The following is a 26430-nucleotide window of genomic DNA, read 5'->3' as shown; positions in this document are numbered from 1 at the left end:
GATTTCTTCACCTAGTTCCAGCAGGTTTTCATACCAAGAACCCCACCCCCTCCGCAAGAACTGCTTCCGAAACTGACCGCAGTCGCGCAAATGTTATTTTAGGAGTGTGTGAAGCAGCTGGCTTGCCAATCATGGTCCCAGCAATCCTGTGCAAAAATAAGTAATATAACAACAAACCTAAGAAACAGGTTACATTGCCAGAGATTCTCACATGGACCATTATATTAGGCTATCGGTATTACTGGGCTATATCAGCCAAAAGGTTACAGACGTAGGTAGTTGAAGAGAGCAGAGTTGGAGAGATTCATTCCCTTGAGATACATTTTGCATGTAGCCTGGAGCGGGGCTATTTTCAGACGGAGACAAATAAACTCAGCAAAAAAAAGAAACATCCCTTTTTCAGGACCCTGTCATTCAAAGATAATTCATAAAAATCCAAATAACTTCACAGATCTTTATTGTAAAGGGTTTAAACACTGTTTCCCATGCTTCGTCAATGAACTATAAACAATTAATGAACATGCACCTGTGGAACGGTCGTTAAGACACTAACAGCTTACAGACAGTAGGCAATTAAGGTCACAGTTATAAAAACTTAGGACACTAAAGAGGCCTTTCTACTGACTCTGAAAAACACCAAAAGAAAGATGCCCAGGGTCCCTGCTCATCTGCGTGAACGTGCCTTAGACATGCTGCATGGAGGCATGAGGACTGCAGATATGGCCAGGTCAATAAATTGCAATGCCCGTACAGGGAGACAGGACAGACAGCTGATCGTCCTCACAGTGGCAGACCACGTGTAACAACACCTGCACAGGATCGGTACATCCGAACATCACACCTGCGGGACAGGTACAGGATGGCAACAACAACTGCCCAAGTTACACCAGGAACGCACAATCCCTCCAGGGCTTGTAGGCCTGTTGTAAGGCAGGTCCTCATCAGACATCACCGGCAACAACATCGCCTACGGGCACAAACCCACCGTCGCTGGACCAGACAGGACTGGCAAAAAGTGCTCTTCACTGACGAGTAACGGTTTTGTCTCACCAGGGTCGATGGTCGGATTTGTGTTTATCATCGAAGGAATGAGTGTTACACCGAGGTCTGTACTCTGGAGCGGGATCGATTTGGAGGTGGAAGGTCCATCACGGTCTGGGGCGGTGTGTCACACAATCATCGGACTGAGCTTGTTGTCATTGCAGGAAATCTCAACGCTGTGTGTTACAGGGAAGACATCCACCTCCCTCATGTGGTACCCTTCCTGCAGGCTCATCCTGACATGACCCTCCAGCATGACAATGCCACCAGCCATACTGCTCGTTCTGTGCGTGATTTCCTGCAAGACAGGAATGTCAGTGTTCTGCCATGGCCAGCGAAGAGCCTGGATCTCAATCCCATTGAGCACGTCTGGTACCTGTTGGATCGGAGGGTGAGGGCTAGGGCCATTCCCTCCAGAAATGACCGGGAACTTGCAGGTGCCTTGGTGGAAGAGTGGGGTAACATCTCACAGCAAGAACTGGCAATTATGGTGCAGTCCATGAAGAGGAAATGAACTGCAGTACTTAATTCAGCTGGTGGCCACACCAGATACTGACTGTTACTTTTGATTTTGACCCCCATTTGTTCAGGGACACAGTACTGAATTTCTGTTAGTCACGTCTGTAAAACTTGTTCAGTTTATGTCTCAGTTGTTGAATCTTGTTATGTTCATACAAATATTTACACATTTCTCTATCACTCTCTCCATATCTCTCTCTCTATCTCTCTATCTCTCTAAAGCACACTCTCTCATTTTCTCTTTCTCTATAACTCTCCTTCCCTCTTTTCTGCTCTGCTGTCCCGTGAGAGAGAGAGAGAGATATATATAGAGAGAGTGATAGAGAAAGAGAGAGTGTGCTTTAGAGAGATAGAGAGATAGAGAGAGAGATATAGAGAGAGAGTGATAGAGAAAGAGAGTGTGCTTTAGAGAGATAGAGAGATAGAGAGAGAGATATATAGAGAGAGTGATAGAGAAAGAGAGAGTGTGCTTTAGAGAGATAGAGAGATAGAGAGATATATATATAGAGAGAGTGATAGAGAAAGAGAAAGTGTGCTTTAGAGAGATAGAGAGATAGAGAGAGATATATAGAGAGAGAGTGATAGAGAAAGAGAGAGTGTGCTTTAGAGAGATAGAGAGTGATAGAGTGTATGCTTTAGAGAGATAGAGAGATAGACAGAGATAGAGAGAGTGATAGAGAAAGAGAGTGTGTGCTTTAGAGAGAGAAAGAGAGAGAGCGAGAGAGAGAGAGAGAGAGAGTGATAGAGAAAGAGAGAGTGTGCTTTAGAGAGATAGAGAGTGATAGAGTGTATGCTTTAGAGAGATAGAGATAGACAGAGATAGAGAGATTGACAGAGATAGAGAGAGTGATAGAGAAAGAGAGTGTGTGCTTTAGAGAGAGAGAGAGAGAGAGAGAGAGAGAGAGAGAGAGAGAGAGAGAGAGAGAGAGAGAGAGAGAGAGAGAGAGAGAGAGAGAGAGAGGGGAATGAAACAAAGGCTTTGAGGTGGAGAGGGGAGAGCTATGCAGAAGGTCTGATATTCCAATGACAGCCATACAGTATCCTTTACTGCCAATAGCCAAATGTTAGAGGTCAGTTGTTTGTTTTCGATGGACATGTGGCAGCTAAGCGGGATGAAAATAGGACATGATTAATATATTCATGAAGCGATTAGCCATGTTTTCGTGTTGCTTCGACCTCTGGTATACAGTACTAGTGACAAAATGACCATCATTCACATACCAGTAGTTTAGATATGAAGCAACTCCTGTCAAAGGGTGAATCTCAATTGTCTTCGATTCCTCACATCTTCTACTCTCACTTCCTTAAAACGGTATGCGCTTTGAGAAGGAGGTGAGGAGAGAGGATGTGAGGAATCAAGCAAATACAATTAAGATTCACCCTTACACAATCTACGGAGCTTTATGCAGGAACGGACTGGGACCAGAAAGGCGGACAAGCCTATTTCGCATTTACCCAAAATGCCCTATGGCCAGTTGATTTTATGTACAGAGCTCTATGCATAGAGGAAAGGGCAGTGTGATGTCACATCAGTTTATGAGAAGAGGAGTCATTTTTTACTGACAAACATTTGAACATCTGTCACTTTACATTTTGTGACCCGGCAAGGAGATGGCCTGGACAGCAGCAACAAAACACACAGTCCACATAAACATGTTGTGACAAACTACAGGTTTCTAAGAGAGACTACACAGCGGAGAGCTTTATAAAGTCTTTCATCGTGGCTCGTGGCCTGGATTACCATGGCAACAGTGAGATGTTTGCAGAGCGGTGGATAAACAGACACAATGCAAGGAATGAAACCGCTCAGATTGCGATTGCATCCCCACAGACACCCTATTCCCTATGTAGTGCACTACTTTTTACCAGAGCCCTATGAGAAGTAGTGCACTAGATAGGGTACAGGGTGCCATTCAGGACACACAAATATCCACCATCGGAACCTGGGACATAATACATAAATGACAAAGATCTAATTTAAAAGGTATGATGTATTAACTGAACCAACCTTTGACACACATCTGTATGAAATAGTAAAAGCCTTCAAATTCAGCATGTAGCATGTGATTTGATAAAAAGCCTAAATACTGTATATCCGAGTCAGTCCACAGAACACCTGCCCGTCAATGTACATGATCTTCTTGAACTGCTCTTGGACCTACGCACATGTGTACTCTTATTTGTGAGATATATTATATTATACAATATATATATAATATAATATATCATATATAATATAATATATGTATATAATACAATATATAATATATAATATAATATATACATAATATATATACATATATAATATATAATATAATATATGTATAATATATATATTATATTATATAATATATATACGTATAATACATTCATAATAAGACACATGGCTGAGAATATTGTGGAATATACTGTACGTGTCTCAGAGCAGGCCTGCTGGTCTAGGATCAGATTAGCATTTTACTTCATAATTAATATGATTACATGGATAGAGGGGGACCTGATGATAAGTGTGTTCCCTATTTGTTAATACCAGCCTGCATTACCACTCGTTCTTCACTTCAAAAGACTCATCAGCCTCACTAGCCCCTAACTAACAAGTAAACAAACATGGGAGTGCACTTACAAATAGATGAACGTTTAGTGCCTTTGAAGTCGGTGTGTTCTAGTTACTTCACGATGCTAACATCACAAGAGGCTGAGATGTTTTCCTAATAACTGTCCTTCAGCTTCTCTTCAAGCTGCACGCACACACACACGCACGCACGCACGCACGCACGCACGCACGCACACACACACACACCCACACACACACACACACACACACAAGCACACATGCACACGCACACGCACACACACACACACACACACACACACCAAGTCAGATGAGAGCCCAATCGACTGATCTAAAAAACTGTCAAGTTGCCTTTAACACAAACCAGATCCCCATCTCGTGTTTAGAGTTGCCTAACAAAGCTTAGCCGCAAAAGACTTCCAGATTTCTGTACTAGAGAGGTAGTAGGGGGGTAGTAGAGCGGTAGTAATGGGGTAGTAGTGGGGTAGTAGATGGGTAGTGGTAGGGTAGTAGTGTGGTAGTAGTGGGATAGTAGATGGGTAGTAGATGGGTAGTGGTGGGGTAGTAGTGGGGTAGTAGGGGGTAGTAGGGGGGTAGTAGAGCGGTAGTAATGGGGTAGTAGTGGGGTAGTAGATGGGTAGTGGTAGGGTAGTAGTGTGGTAGTAGGGGGTAGTAGGGGGGTTGTAGGGGGGTAGTAGAGCGGAAGTAATGGGGTAGTAGATGGGTAGTGGTAGGGTAGTAGTGTGGTAGTAGGGGGATTGTAGGGGGGTAGTAGGGGGTAGTAGTGGGGTAATAGATGGGTAGCAGATGGGTAGTGGTGGGGTAGTAGTGGGGTAGTAGTGGGGTAGTAGTGGGGTAGTAGTGGGGTAGTAGAGGGGTATTAGATGGCTAGTAGAGGGGTAGTAGTGGGGTAGTAGGGGGGTAGTAGAGCGGTAGTAATGGGGTAGTAGTGGGGTAGTAGATGGGTAGTAGATGGGTAGTAGAGGGGTAGTAGTGGGGTAGTAGGGGTGTAGTAGAAGGGTAGTAGGGCGTAGTAGATGGGTAGTGGTGGGGTAGTAGTGGGGTAGTAGTGGGGTAGTAGGGGTAGTAGAGCGGTAGTAATGGGGTAGTAGTGGGGTAGTAGATGGGTAGTGGTAGGGTAGTAGTGGGGTAGTAGGGGGGTTGTAGGGGGGTAGTAGAGCGGTAGTAATGGGGTAGTAGTGGGGTAGTAGATGGGTAGTAGATGGGTAGTGGTGGGGTAGTAGTGGGGTAGTAGGGGGGTTGTAGGGGGGTAGTAGAGCGGTAGTAATGGGGTAGTAGTGGGGTAGTAGATGGGTAGTGGTAGGGTAGTAGTGGGGTAGTAGGGGGGGAGTAGAGCGGTAGTAATGGGGTAGTAGATGGGTAGTTGATGGGTAGTAGATGGGTAGTTGATGGGTAGTAGATGGGTAAAAGATGGGTAGTAGATGGGTAGTAGTCTGGTAGTAGGGGGTAGTAGGGGGGTTGTAGATGGGTAGTGGTGGGGTAGTAGTGGGGTAGTAGTGGGATAGTAGGGGGTAGTAGAGCGGTAGTAGGGGGTAGTAGAGCGGTAGTAATGGGGTAGTAGTGGGGTAGTAGATGGGTAGTGGTGGGGTAGTAGGGGGTAGTAGTGGGGTAGTAGAAGGGTAGTAGGGGGTAGTAGTGGGGTAGTAGATGGGTAGTAGGCGGTAGTAGAGCGGTAGTAATGGGGTAGTAGTGGGGTAGTAGATGGGTAGTGGTGGGGTAGTAATGGGGTAGTAGTGGGGTAGTAGATGGGTAGTAGATGGGTAGTGGTGGGGTAGTATTGGGGTAGTAGGGGGGTTGTAGGGGGGTAGTAGAGCGGTAGTAATGGGGTAGTAGTGGGGTAGTAGGTGGGTAGTGGTAGGGTAGTAGTGTGGTAGTAGGGCGGTAGTAATGGGGTAGTAGTGGGGTAGTAGGGGGTAGTAGGGGGGTAGTAGAGCGGTAGTAATGGGGTAGTAGTGGGGTAGTAGATGGGTAGTGGTAGGGTAGTAGTGTGGTAGTAGGGCGGTAGTAATGGGGTAGTAGATGGGTAGTGGTAGGGTAGTAGTCTGGTAGTAGGGGGTAGTAAGGGGGTAGTAGTGGGGTAGTAGGGGGGTAGTAGGGGGGTAGTAGTAGGGTAATAGATGGGTAGCAGATGGGTAGTAGTGGGGTAGTAGTGGGGTAGTAGAGGGGTAGTAGTGGGGTAGTAGGGTGTAGTAGTGGGGTAGTAGGGTGTAGTAGGGGGGTAGTAGAAGGGTAGTAGGGGGTAGTAGTGGGGTAGTAGTGGGGTAGTAGAGGGGTAGTAGTGGGGTAATAGATGGGTAGTAGATGGGTAGTGGTGGGGTAGTAGTGGGGTAGTAGGGGGTAGTAGTGGGGTTGTAGGGGGGGTAGTAGAGGGGTAGTAGTGGGGTAGTAGGGTGTAGTAGTGGGGTAATAGATGGGTAGTAGATGGGTAGTGGTGGGGTAGTAGTGGGGTAGTAGGGGGTAGTAGTGGGGTAGTAGTGGGGTAGTAGAGGGGTAGTAGATGGGTAGTGGTGGGGTAGTAGTGGGGTAGTAGGGAGTAGTAGGGGGGTTGTAGGGGGGTAGTAGAGCGGTAGTAATGGGGTAGTAGTGGGGTAGTAGATGGGTAGTAGATGGGTAGTGGTGGGGTAGTAGTGTGATAGTAGGGGGTAGTAAGGGGTAGTGGTGGGGTAGTAGTGGGGTAGTAGGGGTAGTAGGGGGGTAGTAGTGGAGTAGTAGGGGGTAGTAGTGGGGTAGTAGGGGGGTAGTAGATGGGTAGTAGGGGGGTAGAAGTGGGGTAATAGTGGGGTAGTAGATGGGTAGTAGGGGGTAGCAGGGGGATAGTGGGGGGTAGTAGAAGGGTAGTAGGGGGTAGCAGGGGGGTAGTAGTGGGGTAGTAGATGGGTAGTAGTGGGGTAGTAGATGGGTAGTAGTGGGGTAGTAGTGGGGTAGTAGATGGGTAGTAGGGGGTAGTAGTGGGGTAGTAGTGGGGTAGTAGGGGGTAGCAGGGGGGTTGTAGTGGAGTAGTAGATGGGTAGTAGGGGGGTAGTAGATGGGTAGTAGGGGCGTATTAGGGGGTAGTAGATGGTAGTAGGGGGGTAGTAGTGGGGTAGTAGATGAGTAGTAGGGGGTAGTATATGGGTAGTAGGGGGGTAGTAGGGGGTGGTAGTGGGGTAGTAGAGGGGTAGTAGATGGTAGTAGGGGTTGGTAGTAGTGGGGTAGTAGTGGGGAGTAGGGGGGTAGTAGAGGGGTATTAGAGGGGTAGTCAGGGGGTAGGAAGGGATGTAGTAGAGGGGTATTGGAGGGGTGGTAGGGGGGTAGTAGAGGGGTATTAGAGGGGTATTTGGGGTAGTAGGGGGGTAGTAGAGGGGTAGTAGAGGGTAGTAGAGGGTAGCAGAGGGGTAATAAGAGGGTGGTAGAGGGGTAGTATAGGGTAGTAGAGGGTAGTAGAGGGGTAGTAGAGGGTAGTAGAGGGGTAGGAGGGGGGTAGTAGAGGGGTAGGAGGGGGGTAGTAGAGGGGTAGTAAGGGGGTAGTAGAGGGTAGTAGAGGGTAGCAGAGGGGTAATAAGAGGGTGGTAGAGGGGTAGTATAGGGTAGTAGAGGGTAGTAGAGGGGTAGTAGAGGGTAGTAGAGGGTAGTAGAGGGTAGCAGAGGGGTAATAAGAGGGTGGTAGAGGGGTAGTATAGGGTAGTAGAGGGTAGTAGAGGGGTAGTAGAGGGTAGTAGAGGGGTAGTAGAGGAGTGGTAGAGGGGTAGAGGAGGGGTAGAAATGGGGTAGGAGGGGTCAGGGGCAGACTCATTATGGCGTCTGGCCTGCTTTAATATTTCATGAGCTCGGGGTGCCTGCTCCGGTGCGGTGCTGGGTGGCCCGCCTAAATATTTCAGTGATATGTGGAATAACACTGCCAACAACAGACAGAGAGGGAGGTTTGGGGGGCACGGGGAAAGCAGGTGAAATTTGCATGGGTCAGTGATTCCTCCACATCTCCTTTCCTCACTTCCTCCCCCCCTTCTTCTCTCCCTCACCCTTCCTCTTTCTCCCTGTTAGCCACAGCCAAACCCTACAGACCAAAGCCAGAGCAGGTACAGTCATAACCACCCTCACCACCACCCCAACCTCCACCACCACCACCCCAACCTCCATCACCCCAACCACCACCACCCCAACCACCACCCCGATCACCCCCACCCCAACCACCACCACCTCCACCAACCACCACCTCCACCCCAACCACCATCACCCCCACCACAACCACCCCCACCCCAACCACCACCACCTCCACCCCAACCACCACCACCCCAACCTCCACCACCTCCACCCCAACCACCACCACCCCAACCACCACCACCTCCACCAACCACCACTTCTACCCCAACCTCCACCATCACCACCTCCACCCCAACCACCTCCACCCCAACCACCACCTCCACCCCAACCACCACCACCTCCTCCATCGCCTCAACCACTAACCACCTCCACCACCACCACCACCTCTTCCTCCTCCACCACCACCTCCTCCACCACCACCACCACCTCTTCCTCCTCCACCACCACCAACTCCACCATCTCTCTGCTACATCCTTTCAGCATCCCGATCCTCAGCTCTCCCACTCCCAATACCCAAATGTTGGTCTTCTACACCTGCTGTTCATTTATTTGATAAGGCCACACACCTGACAACATGCACGATACGTTTAGTCCATTTCACTGTTCAATGAACAGAAAAATTGAGGAGAGTTGATGGTGGGATAGGTTGAAGAGAACACATCTAGAGGGCAATGGGAACAGGGAATCAAATCACTGTTGTTGTCAAAACCTATTTCTCAAAGAATTGTTTAAATCTTAATGTATCTCTCTCCTAACAAGTAGACTTTGCAATGGTTAACACTACATAGACTCTCTGGCATCAACAATGATCAATAAGGCATCATAGCGTTCACCTGGATTCACCTGGTCAGTCTATTTCATGGAAAGAGCTGGTGTTCATAATGTTTTGTCCACTCAGTATAACTATAGGATATGTTGCCAATGATAATACATAGTCAGGGTAAGATAAATCAGTGGTCCAACACTATGTATGAAGGGATTCTTCTTACCTGCAATGATAGACCCAGGACCCAGGAGTGGAGGCAGCAACAATGGGAGGTAGGCAACATACAGACCACAGAGAGAGAGAGAGAGAGAGAGAGAAAGAGAGAGAGAGAGAGAGAGAGAGAGAGAGAGAGAGAGCAAGAGAGAGAAAGAGAGAGAGAGAGAAAGAGAGAGCGCAAGAGAAGAAGCAAGAGAGAGAGAAAGAGAGAGAGCAAGAGAGAGAGAGAGAGAGAGAGAGAGAGAGAGAGAGTTAATTTAAACGATAATACACTTCTCCAAAAACACACAGTAGTAAAGCCCACATTTTCGCTGTGATTCTTTTAATGCTGTTGTAAACGGCTACAGAAACATCTCCCATTGCTTTGGTTGAATAATGGATGTGATACTGGAATTCAACTGTTGTTTTTAATGATGTAATAACGCACTGGTTTTAAATTAGGACTACGTCAGCGTTTCACTATGAAAGCCCAACATCCTCCTATCCACACTGTCAGAAAAACCTATTAAAAAAATAAATGTTTTATATATATATACACACTACCGTTCAAAAGTTTGGGGTCACTTAGAAATGTCCTTGTTTTTGAAAGAAAAGCTCATTTTTTGTCCATTAAAATAACATCAAATTGATCAGAAATAAAGTGTAGACATTGTTAATGTTGTAAATGACTATTGTAGCTGGAAATGGCTGATTTTTTATGGAATATCTACATAGGCGCACAGACGCCCATTATCAGCAACCATCACTCATGTGTTCCAATGGCACGTTGTGTTAGCTAATCCAAGTTTATCACTTTAAAAGACTAATTGATCATTATAAAACCCTTTTGCAACTATGTTAGCACAGCTGAAAATTGGTGTGCTGATTAAGGAAGCAATAAAACTGGCCTTCTTTAAACTAGATGAGTATCTGGAGCATCAGCATTTTGTGGGTTCGATTACAGGCTCAAAATGGCCAGAAACAAAGAACTTTCTTTTGAAACTCATCAGTCTATTCTTGTTCTGAGAAATGAAGGCTATTCCATGTGAGAAAATGCTGGCCTTCTAGGCAGAGTTCCTCTGTTCAGTGTCTGTGTTCTTTTGCCCATCTTAATCTTTTATTTTTATTGGCCAGTCTGAGATATGGCTTTTTCTTTGCAACTCTGCCTAGAAGGCCAGCATCCCGGAATCTTCACTGTTGATGTTGAGACTGGTGTTTTGCGGGTACTATTTAATGAAACTGCCAGTTGAGGACTTGCGAGGCATCTGTTTCTCAAACTAGACACTCTAATGTACTTGTCTTCTTGCTCAGTTGTGCACCGGGGCCTCCCACTCCTCTTTCTATTCTGGTTAGAGCCAGTTTGCGCTGTTCTGTGAAGGGAGTATTGCACAGCGTTGTACGAGATCTTCAGTTTCTTGGTATTTTCTCACATGGAATAACCTTAATCTCTCAGAACAAGAATAGACTGACAAGTTTCAGAAGAAAGTGCTTTGTTTCTGCCCATTTTGAGCCTGTAATCGAACCCACAAGTGCTGATGCTCCAGATACACAACTAGTCTAAAAAAGGCCAGTTTTATTGCTTCTTTAATCAGAACAACAGTTTTCAGCTGTGCTAACATAATTGCAAAAGGGTTTTCTAATGATCAATTAGCCTTTTAAAATGATAAACTTGGATTAGCTAACACAACATGCCATTGGAACACAGGAGTGATGGTTGCTGATAATGGGCCTCTGTACGCCTATGTAGATATTCCATAAAAAATCTGCCGTTTCCAGCTACAATAGTCATTTACAACATTAACAATGTCTACACTGTATTTCTGATCAATTTGATGTTATTTTAATGGACAAAAAATGAGCTTCTCTTTCAAAAACAAGGACATTTCTCAGTGACCCCAAATGTTTGAACGGTAGTGTATATCTGTTTCTCCAGTACTTCAAAGAATACTACACCAAAAAATATATTTAAGTATTTTTTTCTTTTGTCCACTGTCAATAGGATCCCCAAAAATGGTGCATGTCAGCAAGGTAGAGCACTTTCAGTACAGAACGACAACTGTCATGACGATGCGTTTTAGTATTCCTTCAAACACTCCAAATGATGCATGTGATCTGTTACCGTCCGTATAAGCCATTAAGATGATGTTAAACAGAACAGTCTCTGGTTTGTGTCGTGCTGAGCTCTCAGTGTGGGGAGGTAAAGTTCAGACACAAGTCTAATGGTTTCAAAGCCTGATTGAGTCTATTTGTTGGAGTTGGGATGAAACTCTAATCCACTGAAATGATTTAATTGGTCTCGTTCATTACTGTAGCAGGAGTTAACATTCACCATGCAGGGATCTGGAGCTGTGCTTCTATTTTTGTAAGGAACAGCATATTTTATTTTATTTTACACACACACACACACACACACACACACACACACACACACACACACACACACACACACAATCACACTATAGAGCTCATGTGAGGACATAGCACTGAAGCCAAAACATGGATGCCTATGATTGCCATGCTGTACTTGGTGGGTGATGTAGTCCTGGGTGGTGTTGTCCTGGGTGGTGTTATCCTGGGTGATGTTATCCTGGGTGGTGTTATCATGGGTGGTGTTATCATGGGTGGTGTTATCCTGGGTGTTGTTGTCCTGGGTGGTGTTGTCCTGGGTGGTGTTGTCCTGGGTGGTGTTGTCCTGGATGGTGTTGTCCTGGGTGGTGTTGTCCTGGGTGGTGTTGTCCTGGGTGTTGTTGTCCTGGATGGTGTTGTCCTGGGTGGTGTTGTCCTGGGTGGTGTTGTCCTGTATGGTGTTGTCCTGGGTGGTGTCATCCTGCGTGGTGTCATCCTGGGTGGTGTAGTCCTGGGTGGTGTCATCCTGGGTGTTGTTGTCCTGGGTGGTGTTGTCCTGGGTGGTGTTGTCCTGTATGGTGTTGTCCTGGGTGGTGTTGTCCTGGGTGGTGTTGTCCTGTATGGTGTTGTCCTGGGTGGTGTCATCCTGGGTGGTGTAGTCCTGGGTGGTGTTATCCTGGGTGTTGTTGTCCTGGGTGGTGTCATCCTGGATGGTGTTATCTTGGGTGCTGTTATCCTGGGTGATGTGCTTGGTGGGTGGTATTACCATGGGTGGTGCCGTCCGGCAGGTAGCCTAGTGGTTAGAGCGTTGGGCCAGTAACCAAAAGGTTGCTGGATTGAATCCCTGAGCTGGCAAGGTAAAAATCTGTCGTTCTGCCCTTGAACAAGGCAGTTAACCAACTGTTCCCCGGTAGGCAATCATTGTAAATAAGAATTTGTTCTTATCTGACTTGCCTAGTTAAATAAAGGTTAAATAAATGTAAAATCCATGGTGATGTTATCCTGGGTGGCTTTATTTTGGGTGATGTTATCCTGGGTGATTTACTTGGTGAGTGGTGTACTTGGTGGGTGATGTTATCCTGGGTGGTGTTATCCTGGGTGATGTACTTGGTGGGTGGTGTACTTGGTGGGTGATGTTATCCTGGGTGATGTACTTGGTGGGTGGTGTACTTGGTGGGTGGTGTTATCCTGGGGGATGTACCTGGTGGATCGTGTACTTGGTGGGTGGTGTTATCCTAGGTGATGTACTTGGTGGGTGGTGTACTTGGTGGGTGGTGTTATCCTAGGTGATGTACTTGGTGGATTGTGTACTTGGTGGGTGGTGTTATCCTGGGTGATGTACCTGGTGGATCGTGTACTTGGTGGGTGGTGTTATTCTGGGTGATGTACTTGGTGGATCGTGTACTTGGTGGGTGGTGTTATCCTGGGTGATGTACTTGGTGGATCGTGTACTTGGTGGGTGGTGTTATCCTGGGTGATGTACTTGGTGGATCGTGTACTTGGTGGGTGGTGTTATCCTAGGTGATGTACTTGGTAGATGATGTACTTGGTGGGTGGTGTTATCCTAGGTGATGTACTTGGTGGGTGGTGTTATCCTAGGTGGTGTACTTGGTGGATCGTGTACTTGGTGGGTGGTGTTATCCTGGGTGATGTACTTGGTGGATCGTGTACTTGGTGGGTGGTGTTATCCTGGGTGATGTACTTGGTGGGTGGTGTACTTGGTGGGTGGTGTTATCCTGGGTGGTGTTATCCTGGGTGATGTACTTGGTGGATCGTGTACTTGGTGGGTGGTGTTATCCTAGGTGATGTACTTGGTGGGTGGTGTACTTGGTGGGTGGTGTTATCCTGGGTGATGTACTTGGTGGATCGTGTACTTGGTGGGTGGTGTTATCCTGGGTGATGTACTTGGTGGGTGGTGTACTTGGTGGGTGGTGTTATCCTGGGTGATGTACCGGGTGGGTGGTGTTATCCTAGGTGATGTACTTGGTGGATTGTGTACTTGGTGGGTGGTGTTATCCTGGGTGGTGTATCTAGGTATAATTCTGCCATTCCCTTCCCAGCTAGCCCCTAGGAAAGCGATATGTACAGTACGCTAATTACCACTTAAAAGGTCCAATGCAGCCGTTTTTATGTCAATATCAAATCATTTCTGGGTTACAATGAAGTACCTTACTGTGAAAAATAAACCAAAATAGCTTCTTAGCAAAGAGTAATTTCTCAAGCAATAATTTTGCTAGGACTGTCTGGGAGTGGTCTGAGTGGGGAAGGGACAACTGAAAACTAGCTGCTAGGTTTACAACTCTTCCTTATTGGTCTATTCACAATTGTATCGCCTGGTGATGTCACCACGCCGGCCAAAACTCCATCCCGCCAAAACAGGCATAAATCGCAGGCGGTCTTTTTAAACAGCTCTTACACTAAAATGCCATTAGCATCATTTACACAAACTCACAGTATTATTCCAACCTCAGTGTGGAAAAATGTATAAAACACAGAAAATCACGTTTTTGACTGCACTGGGCCTTTAAGCTTTCCTAATCTGCTTTTGTGAACCACGCAAATCTGTGTGAAAGAAATAATTCCTCTCTGTCTGCCACCAAGTAAATGGGGCACGGTCTGGCATTTCCAGCAGAGTGAAAAAGCACTCCCCTACCCTGAAAATGATCCCAACTGCATTCACTCACTGGAAGCCTAATCTACACTTTAAATCCTGGGACGTGTATAGCATAACATTATTTACATGTCCCCTTGGTGCTTATCGATCCCAGAGCTGTATATACGTTCAGCAACTCTCCTAAGTTATCATGATCATCTCTCATGGGTGCCTAGTTCACTAGAAAAGTGTACAATCATTTGTTGTCAGGCTGTGAACAGCAGGGCTGGAGGAATGCATGATCCGAATCCTCAGAAGACAGCGCAGGAGGAATGGAGTCGTGGTTGAATCCTGCTTTCACACACCTACTCTATATGATTGACTGTGCTTTGACGGTGTTTCAATGCATTTTCTCCCGGGTGACTTTTTGATGCACCGAGGAGCGAAGCTGTGACTCCGAACCTACTACACAGTGATCTAAAACGTTTTCAAGCGCATTCCATTTAGCTTAAAATGGAACAAATGTCACGTCTTACTTTCTTTCTAACGGTTTTAGAAAACATTCGCTCTCTCAAGTTTGTCTAACTTTGGATAAACTAAAGTTCTCCTTTAAGGATACAAATAAAATCATTAGAAGAGGGGAGAATCCTAAAGGTGCGATCTGGAATTTGAACAACAACAAAGTGTGTACCATGCCACTTTCTTTTTTGGGTAAACAGCTGAAGGATGCGGCTGGAGACTCTCATCAATTCATCAATGAATTTAAAAGTCTAAAAATGGAAACACTAATCCCAGATTGCTCCTTTAAAACATTGAAAAGCTGATTTATATGAAACTCATAAACAGAAAAGTGTGGATGAGAAAAGCTGTGGTCATTTTGGTAATCAAATCAAATTTGATTTGATTTGTCACATGCGCCGAATACAACAGGTGTAGACCTTACAGTGAAATGCTGAATACAACAGGTGTAGTAGACCTTACAGTGAAATGCTGAATACAACAGGTGTAGACCTTACAGTGAAATGCTGAATACAACAGGTGTAGTAGACCTCACAGTGAAATGCTGAATACAACAGGTGTAGACCTTACAGTGAAATGCTGAATACAACAGGTGTAGTAGACCTTACAGTGAAATGCTGAATACAACAGGTGTAGTAGACCTCACAGTGAAATGCTGAATACAACAGGTGTAGACCTTACAGTGAAATGCTGAATACAACAGGTGTAGACCTTACAGTGAAATGCTGAATACAACAGGTGTAGTAGACCTTACAGTGAAATGCTGAATACAACAGGTGTAGACCTTACAGTGAAATGCTGAATACAACAGGTGTAGTAGACCTTACAGTGAAATGTTACTTACAAGCCCTTAACCAACAATGCAGTTTTAAGAAAAAATAAGTGTTGAGTAAAAAATAGAGTAGCAGTTAAATAACAATAGTGAGGCTATATACAGGGTTACCGGTATAGAGTTAATGTGCGGGGGTACAGGTTAGTCGAGGTAATTGAGGTAATATGTACATGTAGGTAGAGGTAAAGGGACTATACATAGATAATAACCAGAGAGTAGCAGCAGCGTAAAAGAAGGGGTGGGGTGGGGGGGGGGGGGGGTAGCCATTTGATTAACTGTTCAGGAGTCTTATGGCTTGGGGGTAGAAGCTGTTAAGAAGCCTTTTGGACCTAGACTTGGCGCTCCGGTAATCCTGACCCAATCGTTTCCTGCTATCGACCTTTCAGCTGCTTTCGACCTCATCATGTCTTGATAATTCCCCAAATTGCTTCCTGTGGGAGAAACTGAGAAACCCAGTTCTGAATGTGGAACTTAAAAGCCCTTTTGTTTGGCTCATTAAAGGTAATCAAAGAGGACCTGATTGAAACCATCTACACCCCCACTACACTCCTGGAGACATTCTTAAAGTTCTTATCCATTAAAGCAACACCAAGGAACCATTTAGAGTTTAACAAAATACTCCTTTGAAAAAAACTCTGACAAACAGGCCAATTGATCTTTTGGCTCTTGCGTTGTACTGCTACTGTGTAAAGCATGTGTTCCTCTCTGACTGGGCCCTGGGCCCTGGGCCTGGGCCCTGGCCCTGGGCCTAAATCAACTGCGTCTGTGGAGCCTAATGTGTATCAACAGCTGAGTGGCAACATACCTCGCAGACAGTATGAACGGTCAGGGAAAATGTCTAAAAACATGCAGTGCTGCGAGGGCCATTGACAGATACAAAGCAGATACAAACTCTGTTTACCGTTTACCAATGTTGAAATATCACCTCAACTAAACCCTGGGATAACAAAGGCAAAGCACACTGACCATGCAGCAGCACAACATCCCATTTGCTGACTGGGATTCTCGTAGACTGTTTAAAGACACCATGGTCATGTCAAAAACGTCACTCTATTTCCTGTGGGCCCCCTGGTCAAATGACACTATTTCCTGTGGCCCCCCTGGTCAAATGACACTATTTCCTGTGGGCCCCCTGGTCAAATGACACTCTATTTCCTGTGGGCCCCCTGGTCAAATGGCACTCTATTTCCTGTGGGCCCCCTGGTCAAATGACACTCTATTTCCTGTGGGCCCCCTGGTCAAATGACACTCTATTTCCTGTGGGCCCCCTGGTCAAATGACACTCTATTTCCTGTGGGCCCCCTGGTCAAATGACACTCTATTTCCTGTGGGCCCCCTGGTCAAATGACACTCTATTTCCTGTGGGCCCCCTGGTCAAATGGCACTCTATTTCCTGTGGGCCCCCTGGTCAAATGACACTCTATTTCCTGTGGGCCCCCTGGTCAAATGGCACTCTATTTCCTGTGGGCCCCCTGGTCAAATGACACCCTATTTCTTGTGGGCCCCCTGGTCAAATGGCACTCTATTTCCTGTGGGCCCCCTGGTCAAATGACACCCTATTTCCTGTGGGCCCCCTGGTCAAATGGCACCCTATTTCTTGTGGGCCCCCTGGTCAAATGACACTCTATTTCCTGTGGGCCCCCTGGTCAAATGGCACTCTATTTCCTGTGGGCCCCCTGGTCAAATGACACCCTATTTCTTGTGGGCCCCCTGGTCAAAAGTAGTGCACAATAAAGGGAACGGTGCCATTTTGGACGTAGACCAATTCTCTCTGAAGATGACTGTCCCCTACTGCATGTAGACATGGGAGATTTCCGCCGGCGTTGCTGGAGAGCTAAAGTGCCTGGCTGTGGTGACTAAGGGGTTACAGTTAACCAGTAAAGACTTAAAGCACTGCTACGTGCCTTCCATTAGGCCTACTGACGGCTCTTACTGCACACGAGGTTAATGTGCGCCGGGATGTAGCAGACGTCACTGAATGAACAGGGCTGCAGAGATAACATTTACTGTACCACATCTGGAGGCCTACACACTGTATACTGTAGGAGGTTCATATGTTCACATTCCAGATGGAGCAGGTAACTGCTGTCTAGGGAGTTATCTGTACACGACTGAATACACGCTTTCAATGTTTGACAATGTTACAGCAGACCCAAACAGGCCTGAATACAATACGCTGATTATTCACTGTGTGTGTGTGTGTGTGTGTGTGTGTGTGTGTGTGTGTGTGTGTGTGTGTGTGTGTGTGTGTGTGTGTGTGTGTGTGTGTGTGTGTGTGTGTGTGTGTGTAATGGAAGCCATGTGTCTGGCCTGTAACAGTGAGAAAGGCACCCTGCTACTTTAGCTGTGTTCTCTCTATAGCCCAGGTTAGGGGGCTGTTTCTGAGCCTCTGATTTACGGGGAGACCCCCCTCGCCTGGGAGCACGGCCTGCTTCTCTCGTTAGCACCTTAGCTCCCCTGGCCCACCCTGCATCACTCACTCACAGCCCCCCTGACACGTCACCACAGCAACCACACCCACCTCCCAACTCCTATCCCAGCCCCCATCCAGCCCCCATAGCCAAGCCCAGCCCAGAGTAGACAGCCACAGAGTTGAGCAGCAGAGCGGTGTGGGGACCAAGACTACCACACTCCTGGTGTTACTATCTTTGAACAGCAGACCCACTGACAGCCCACAGCTCCTGTGTGAAGAGGCTCCAACCAGGAATACACTGTATACCTCTAGCTCACAACACAGACCTGACTGTACGGGACACCTACACACACACACACACACACACACACACACACACACACACACACACACACACACACACACACACACACACACACACACACACACACACACACACACACACACAGAGAGAACAAACACAAAGACTAGTGGACCTCCTACTTCTTCCCGGGAATAGGAAGTGACCGTCTGCTTTCTTTACAGGATGTCCTCCAAAGAGCTACAGTATGTCCTCCAAAGAGCTACAGCATGTCCTCCAAAGAGCTACAGCATGTCCTCCAAAGAGCTACAGCATGTCCTCCAAAGAGCGAGCTACAGGATGTCCTCCAAAGAGCTACAGGATGTCCTCCAAAGAGCTACAGGATGTCCTCCAAAGAGCTACAGCATGTCTTCCAAAGAGCTACAGCATGTCCTCCAAAGAGCTACAGCATGTCCTCCAAAGAGCTACAGGATGTCCTCCAAAGAGCTACAGCATGTCCTCCAAAGAGCTACAGGATGTCCTCCAAAGAGCTACAGCATGTCCTCCAAAGAGCTACAGGATGTCCTCCAAAGAGCTACAGGATGTCCTCCAAAGAGCTACAGGATGTCCTCCTACACTAGCATCTGTCCTCTGACTGCTAAGGGGCCATTTGAACAGCTAGCTGATCTTCAAACCCTGGACCCTCACTCCTCAGGGATGCTGGCCCATGTTGACTCCAATGCTTCCCACAGTTGTGTCAAGTTGGCTGGATGTCCTTTGGGTGGTGGACCATTCTTGATACACACGGGAAACTGTTGAGCGTGAAAAACACAGCAGTGTTGCAGTTCTTGACACAAACCGGTGCACGTGCCTGGCACCTACTAGCATACCCCGTTCAAAGGCACTTAAATCTTTTGTCTTGCCCGTTCACCCTCTGAATGGCACAGATACACAATGCATGTCTCAATTGTCTCAAGGCTTAAAAATCCTTCTTTAACCTGTCTCCTCCCCTTCATCTACACTGATTTGAAGTGGATTTAACAAGTGACACCTGGTCCGTCTATGTCATGGAAAGAGCAGGTGTTTAATGTTTTGTCCACTCAGTGTATGTGGCTTGTGCATGGAGAGTTATCCACTGGACCATGGTACTGCACTCACTGCCAGACCATTTAAAAAAAATGTATTTTATTTACTTTGGGGCCGAGTCTCCCAACCTAGTGGTTTAACAAATGTCTTCTTCTTCATTTCTCTCGTGTGACTCGATGAGCATGAAATCATCTCTGATATGAATTGATGGATAGTTGATATGTGTCAACTGTAGCACATGGAGCGTGTCGATGGAGAGTGCCAGGAAAGATCAAGCAAAAGCACTACCACACACACACGCACACGCACACACACACACACACACACAGAGGAATGGGTTGACGACAGGGGGGATCATTTCCTTTTTGAAGAATGTTGTGCCTCTATCCTCTAACTCCATCACACCACGATTTTCAACCTGTCACACCTATATTAATCTTCTCGCCTGAAAAACAATGAGCAGGAGAGGAATAGATCTACGATGGAAGAGGGAGGAGTGTACAGTAGAGCGAGAGAAATATAGTGATAGAGAATGGAGGTGGAGAGAGAGAGAGAGAGAGAGAGTCATTCAATTCTACAACCACCTAAAAGGAAGTGATTCCCAAACCTTCCATAACAAAGCCAAAACCTACAGAGAGATGAACCTGGAGAAGAGACCCCTAAGCAAGCTGGTCCTGGGGCTCTGTTCACAAACACAAACAGACCCCACAGAGCCCTAGGACAGCAACACAATCAGACCCAACCAAATCATGAGAAAACTTAAAGATAATTACTTGACACATTGGAAAGAATTAACAAAAAAACTGAGCAAACTAGAATGTTATTTGGCTCTAAACAGAGAGTACACATTGGCAGAATACCTGACCACTGTGACTGACCCAAAATTAAGGAAATCTTTGACTATGTACAGACTCAGTGAGCATAGCCTTGCATCCTAACCTCTTGCCAAATGTATGACCATATTAGAGAAACAGATCAGAAACTGATCCTAGATCAGAACTCCTACTCTGAGAAGCTTGATACATATGGCCCTTGATCTTCAGTCTGATGTTTAACCTAATGGTGGACATTCAGGCATATAACTTACATTTGTTTATTGAACACACTTAAAGCAGTGAAATGCTGAGAAAGAAAATTGGCCACTGGTGAGCAGGTAGCAAATAATCCTGAGAAAGCATCAAGATGGACTGTTCTCTGGGAAATATCTATGGCTATTAAATAGATTTTATTTTTTTAAACCTTCGTTTCCCTTTATTCGTCAAATGATAGGGACTCTTCATCTCATTTTCACCTCCACTCTCACTGTCAAATTATTTTCATTCATTTCTGGGAGATAATTATCAGCATAAATGACATGTTCCATACAGCCAGATTGTGCCCGCTATTGTTATTAGAATGCTATTCTCTACTGTACCTATCGTTCCCTTAGCAACGCATCTCTCTCTGTCTCTCTCCCTCTCTCTCTCTCTCTCTCTCCTTCTCTCTCTCTCTCGCTCTTTCACTCCCCCTCTCTCACTCTTTCCTTTCACTTTTCTTTCCCTCTCATCACAATCATTACCTGGCCTTTCTGTCTTATCAATACCTGTCCTTTCTGTCTTATCATTACCTGGCCTTTCTGTCTTATCATTACCTGGCCTTTCTGTCTTATCATTACCTGGCCTTTCTGTCTTATCATTACCTGGCCTTTCTGTCTTATCAATACCTGTCCTTTCTGTCTTATCAATACCTGGCCTTTCTGTCTTATCATTACCTGGCCTTTCTGTCTTATCATTACCTGTCCTTTCTGTCTTATCAATACCTGGCCTTTCTGTCTTATCATTACCTGGCCTTTCTGTCTTATCATTACCTGTCCTTTCTGTCTTATCAATACCTGTCCTTTCTGTCTTATCAATACCTGGCCTTTCTGTCTTATCATTACCTGGCCTTTCTGTCTTATCAATACCTGGCCTTTCTGTCTTATCATTACCTGGCCTTTCTGTCTTATCATTACCTGTCCTTTCTGTCTTATCAATACCTATCCTTTCTGTCTTATCAATACCTATCCTTTCTGTCTTATCAATACCTGGCCTTTCTGTCTTATCATTACCTGGCCTTTCTGTCTTATCATTACCTGGCCTTTCTGTCTTATCATTACGTGGCCTTTCTGTCTTATCATTACCTGTCCTTTCTGTCTTATCAATACCTGGCCTTTCTGTCTTATCAATACCTGGCCTTTCTGTCTTATCATTACCTGTCCTTTCTGTCTTATCATTACCTGTCCTTTCTGTCTTATCATTACCTGGCCTTTCTGTCTTATCATTACCTGGCCTTTCTGTCTTATCAATACCTGGCCTTTCTGTCTTATCAATACCTGGCCTTTCTGTCTTAACATTACCTGTCCTTTCTGTCTTATCATTACCTGGCCTTTCTGTCTTATCAATACCTGGCCTTTCTGTCTTATCATTACCTGGCCTTTCTGTCTTATCATTACCTGGCCTTTCTGTCTTATCAATACCTGTCCTTTCTGTCTTATCAATACCTGTCCTTTCTGTCTTATCATTACCTGTCCTTTCTGTCTTATTTTATTTATTTTTATTTATTTTACCGTTATTTTACCAGGTAAGTTGACTGAGAACACATTCTCATTTACAGCAACGACCTGGGGAATAGTTACAGGGGAGAGGAGGGGGATGAATGAGCCAATTGTAAGCTGGGGATGATTAGACAGCCGTGATGGTATGAGTGCCAGATTGGGAATTTAGCCAGGACACCAGGGTTAACACCCCTACTCTTACAATAAGTGCAATGGGATCTTTAATGACCTCAGAGAGTCAGGACACCCGTTTAACGTCCCATCCGAAAGACGGCACCCTACACAGGGCAGTGTCCCCAATCACTGCCCTGGGGCATTGGGATATTTTTTAGACCAGAGGAAAGAGTGCCTCCTACTGGCCCTCCAATACCACTTCCAGCAGCATCTGGTCTCCCATCCAGGGACTGACCAGGACCAACCCTGCTTAGCATCAGAAGCAAGCCAGCAGTTGGATGCAGGGTGGTATGCTGCTTATCATTACCTGTCCTTTATGTCTTATCATTACCTGGCCTTTCTGTCTTATCATTACCTGGCCTTTCTGTCTTATCATTACCTGGCCTTTCTGTCTTATCATTACCTGGCCTTTCTGTCTTATAAACACAGCTGAGATTAAAATTCCACTCAGTGGGGCTGGCGGGGTCAAGTGTTAAAAGTCTGGGATTGCTCACAAAGCTGCATGTTTTAGACAGGCGCGCCGGCAGACCTCCCTCACAAAAGGCCATTATCCTCCCCTTGGCCTCCGCTCACCCCCTTACCCCCCAACTCACCCCACTCACCACCTCACACACGTTCCTGCCCATTGATAACGACCTCCTTGCCTCCTCCTTCCGTTCCCCCTTTCTGCCTTTCCCTCCAGGATAGCAGACGGGTCTTAAAGACCAGGCCGTTAAAGGCCCTTTCCTCTTTCTCCTCCATCTTGTGATGTTTGCTTTAAATAAGACAATTAGTAGAATGCTTGTGGCCTTTGGTCCATCAGTCAGTCAGTCAGGCTTCTTTCATTATTTGATGTTTTCTTAAGCCGCTGTTTGGCCGAGTAGGGTAACATCAACAAAATGCACATGCTCTCTGTTGAGAAAACCAACAGGGAGCAGAACGGCCCAAAGCCCTGCCAGGGGTAATAAACTACAGGTCCATCCAAACAGAGGGCAATAAAACTTATCCGCTTCGCTTCCAACATGTCAAAGGTGAAGTGTTTAGTCCTCTTTGAAAGTTGCAGCTGTGGACTTTCTATAAGCCCATCACTACCCAGTCGCCACTACTCTCTAACCCTACTCCAACAGCTCTGCCGTGCGTTGACCTCACTCCACTCGCTGAGCTCACAGCCAGTGATTGACTCAGCTTTGTAAACTGTTGTGACTTCATCAACAAGTCATTAGTTAATTGGACTGCAGTTGTCAAACAAAGAGGCTCAACAGTGATGTAGTTACTATCCCAGTCCAAGCAAACACAGGCATAGAATGACAACAAATAACAGGCAGCAGCGTGGGAGGCCTGCTTCCCAGATGTGTGCTGTGCCACCGTGTTGTTCAAGCAGTCCGATGAGGAGTGAGTGATTGATTGTAGCGAGGAACAGAGTCAACACTTGCTTTAACGCGGCGACAACTGCATTCAAATAACCAGACAGAGGAGTTAGGTACCATTCCAGCATGGTGAGTGGAAATCTCTGCCGTGGGCACTTTGGTGCATGTTGGATGTTGTTCCATTATCCCCTATGGAAAGCAATACATCTGAGGGAAGCCTTAAGCTGCCTCTCTAATGGAGGACAGTGCTTGTTATTGACCACTAGGGACGAAGGACACAACTGGACCCTATTCCAACTAAACTACTGAAAGAGCTGCTTCCTGTGCTTGGCCCTCCTATGTTGAACATAATAAATGGCTCTCTATCCACCGGATGTGTACCAAACTCACTAAAAGTGGCAGTAATAAAGCCTCTCTTGAAAAAGCCAAACCTTGACCCAGAAAATATAAAAAACTATCGGCCTATATCGAATCCCCCATTCCTCTCAAAAAGCTTAGAAAAAGCTGTTGCGCAGCAACTCACTGCCTTCCTAAAGACAAACAATGTATACAAAATGCTTCAGTCTGGTTTTAGACCCCATCATAGCACTGAGACTGCACTTACCCTTTAATGGCGTCAGACCGAGGCTCTGCATCTGTCCTCGTGCTGCTAGACCTTAGTGCTGCTTTTCATACCATCGATCACCACATTCTTTTGGAGAGATTGGAAACCCAAATTGGTCTACATGGACAAGTTCTGCCCTGGTTTAGATCTTATCTTTTGGAAAGATATCAGTTTGTCTCTGTGGATGGTTTGTCCTCTGACAAATCAACTGTAAATTTCGGTGTTCCTCAAGGTTCTGTTTTAGGACCACTATTGTTTTTACTATATATTTTACCTCTTGGGGATGTCATTCGAAAACATAATGTTAACTTGACACACAGCTGTACATTTCAATGAAACATGGTGAAGCCGCAAAATTGCGCTCGCTGGAAGCCTGTGTTTCAGACATAAGGAAGTGGATGGCTGTAAACGTTCTACTTTTAAACTCGGACAAAAAAGAGATGCTTGTTCTAGGTCCCAAGAAACAAAGAGATCTTCTGTTGAATCTGACAATTAATCTTGATGGTTGTACAGTCATCTGAAATAAAACTGTGAAGGACCTCGGCGTTACTTTGGACCCTGATCTCTCTTTTGACGAACATATCAAGACTGCTTCAAGGACAGCTTTTTTTCCATCTACGTAACATTGCAAAAATCCAACATTTTCTGTCCAAAAATGATGCAGAAAAATGTATCCATGCTTTTCTTACTTCTAGGTTAGACTACTGCAATGCTCTACTTTCTGGCTACCCGGAGAAAGCACTAAATACACTTCAGTTAGTGCTAAATACGGCTGCTAGAATCCTGACTAGAACCAAAAAATGTGATCATATTACTCCAGTGCTAGCCTCCCTACACTGGCTTCCTGTTAAGGCTAGGGCTGATTTCAAGGTTTTACTGCTAACCTACAAAGCATTACATGGGCTTGCTCCTACCTATCTTACCTACACGTACGCTATGGTCACAAGATGCAGGCCTTCTAATTGTCCCTAGAATTTCTAAGCAAACAGCTGGAGGCAGGGCTTTCTCCTATAGAGCTCAATTTTTATGGAATGATCTGCCTACCCATGTGAGAGACACAGACTCGGTCTCAACCTTTAAGTCTTTATTGAAGACTCATCTCTTCAGTAGGTCCTATCATTGAGTGTAGTCTGGCCCAGGAGTGTGAAGGTGAACGGAAAGGCACTGGAGCAACGAACCGCCCTTGCTGTCTCTGCCTGGCCGGTTCCCCTCTCTCCACTGGGATTCTCTGCCTCTAACCCTATTACAGGGGCTGAGTCACTGGCTTACTGGGGCTCTTCCATGCCGTCCCTAGGAGGGGTGCGTCACTTGAGTGGGTTGAGTCACTGACGTAGTCTTCCTGTCTGGGTTGCCCCCCCCCCCCCCCCCCTTGGGTTGTGCCATGGCAGAGATCTTTGTGGGCTGTACTCGGGCTTGTCTCAGGATGGTAAGTTGGTGGTTGAAGATATCCCTCTAGTGGTGTGGGTGCTGTGCTTTGGAAAAGTGGGTGGGGTTATATCCTGCCTGTTTGGCCCTGTCCGGGGGTATCATCGGATGGGGCCACAGTGTCTCCTGACCCCTCCTGTCTCAACCTCCAGTATTTATGCTGCAGTAGTTTGTGTCGGGGGGCTAGGGTCAGTCTGTTATATCTGGAGTATTTATCCTGTTAATCTGGTGTCCTGTGTGAATTTAAGTATGCTCTCTCTAATTCTCTTTCTCTCTTTCTTTCCCTCTCTCGGAGGACCTGAGCCCTAGGACCATGCCTCAGGACTACCTGGCATGATGACTCCTTGCTGTCCCCAGTCCACCTGGCCGTGCTGCTGCTCCAGTTTCAACTGTTCTGCCTGCGGCTATGGAACCCTGACCTGTTCACCGAGCATGCTACCTGTCCCAGACCTGCTGTTTTCAACTCTCTAGAGACAGCAGGAGCGGTAGAGATACTCTCAATGATCGGCTATGAAAAGCCAACTGACATTTACTCCTGAGGTGCTGACCTGTTCCACCCTCGACAACTACTGTGATTATTATTATTTGACCATGCTGGTCATTTATGAACATTTGAACATCTTGGCCATGTTCTGTTATAATCTCCACCCGGCACAGCCAGAAGAGGACTGGCCACCCCTCATAGCCTGGTTCCTCTCTCGGTTTCTTCCTAGGTTTTGGCCTTTCTAGGGAGTTTTTCCTAGCCACCGTGCTTCTACACCTGCATTGCTTGCTGTTTGGGGTTTTAGGCTGGGTTTCTGTACAGCACTTTGAGATATCAGCTGATCTAAGAAGAGCTATATAAATACATTTGATTTGATTTGAATTGTCCACCACCACTGTCGTAAGTTCCACCGCTTTAAATTATCTAGCTAATTGCCTTTTTTTGTTTCACTCACAGTTACATAGTTGCATTGAACCTACTGAAAATATCACAAAATATGATGTTCCATTTGCTATTTAAAAAGAACTAGGGAGAGAAGGAAGGCACGTCGAGATGGCCCCAT

The 26430-nt window shown here is 46.1% G+C and overlaps 1 protein-coding gene and 1 long non-coding RNA gene across 3 annotated transcripts in view; both read right to left on the bottom strand.

The window, feature by feature from the left end:
• unc5ca (unc-5 netrin receptor Ca) overlaps window positions 1–26430 on the bottom strand; it is a 275938-nt gene that overhangs the window by 185240 nt on the left and 64268 nt on the right. The window lies entirely within an intron of this gene.
• On the bottom strand, window positions 20814–22550 carry LOC115164990 (uncharacterized). The gene is made up of 3 exons (XR_003870041.1): window positions 22341–22550; window positions 21638–21805; window positions 20814–21253 (listed from the first exon to the last, which is right to left on the bottom strand). It is a non-coding gene; the product is annotated as an uncharacterized LOC115164990 (long non-coding RNA).

Source organism: Salmo trutta, chromosome 27 (genome assembly GCF_901001165.1).
Source record: "Salmo trutta chromosome 27, fSalTru1.1, whole genome shotgun sequence".
Taxonomy (NCBI): Eukaryota; Metazoa; Chordata; class Actinopteri; order Salmoniformes; family Salmonidae; genus Salmo; species Salmo trutta.
The sequence above is the reverse complement of the archived record's forward strand: the minus strand, read 5'-3'. Positions and strand labels throughout refer to the sequence as shown.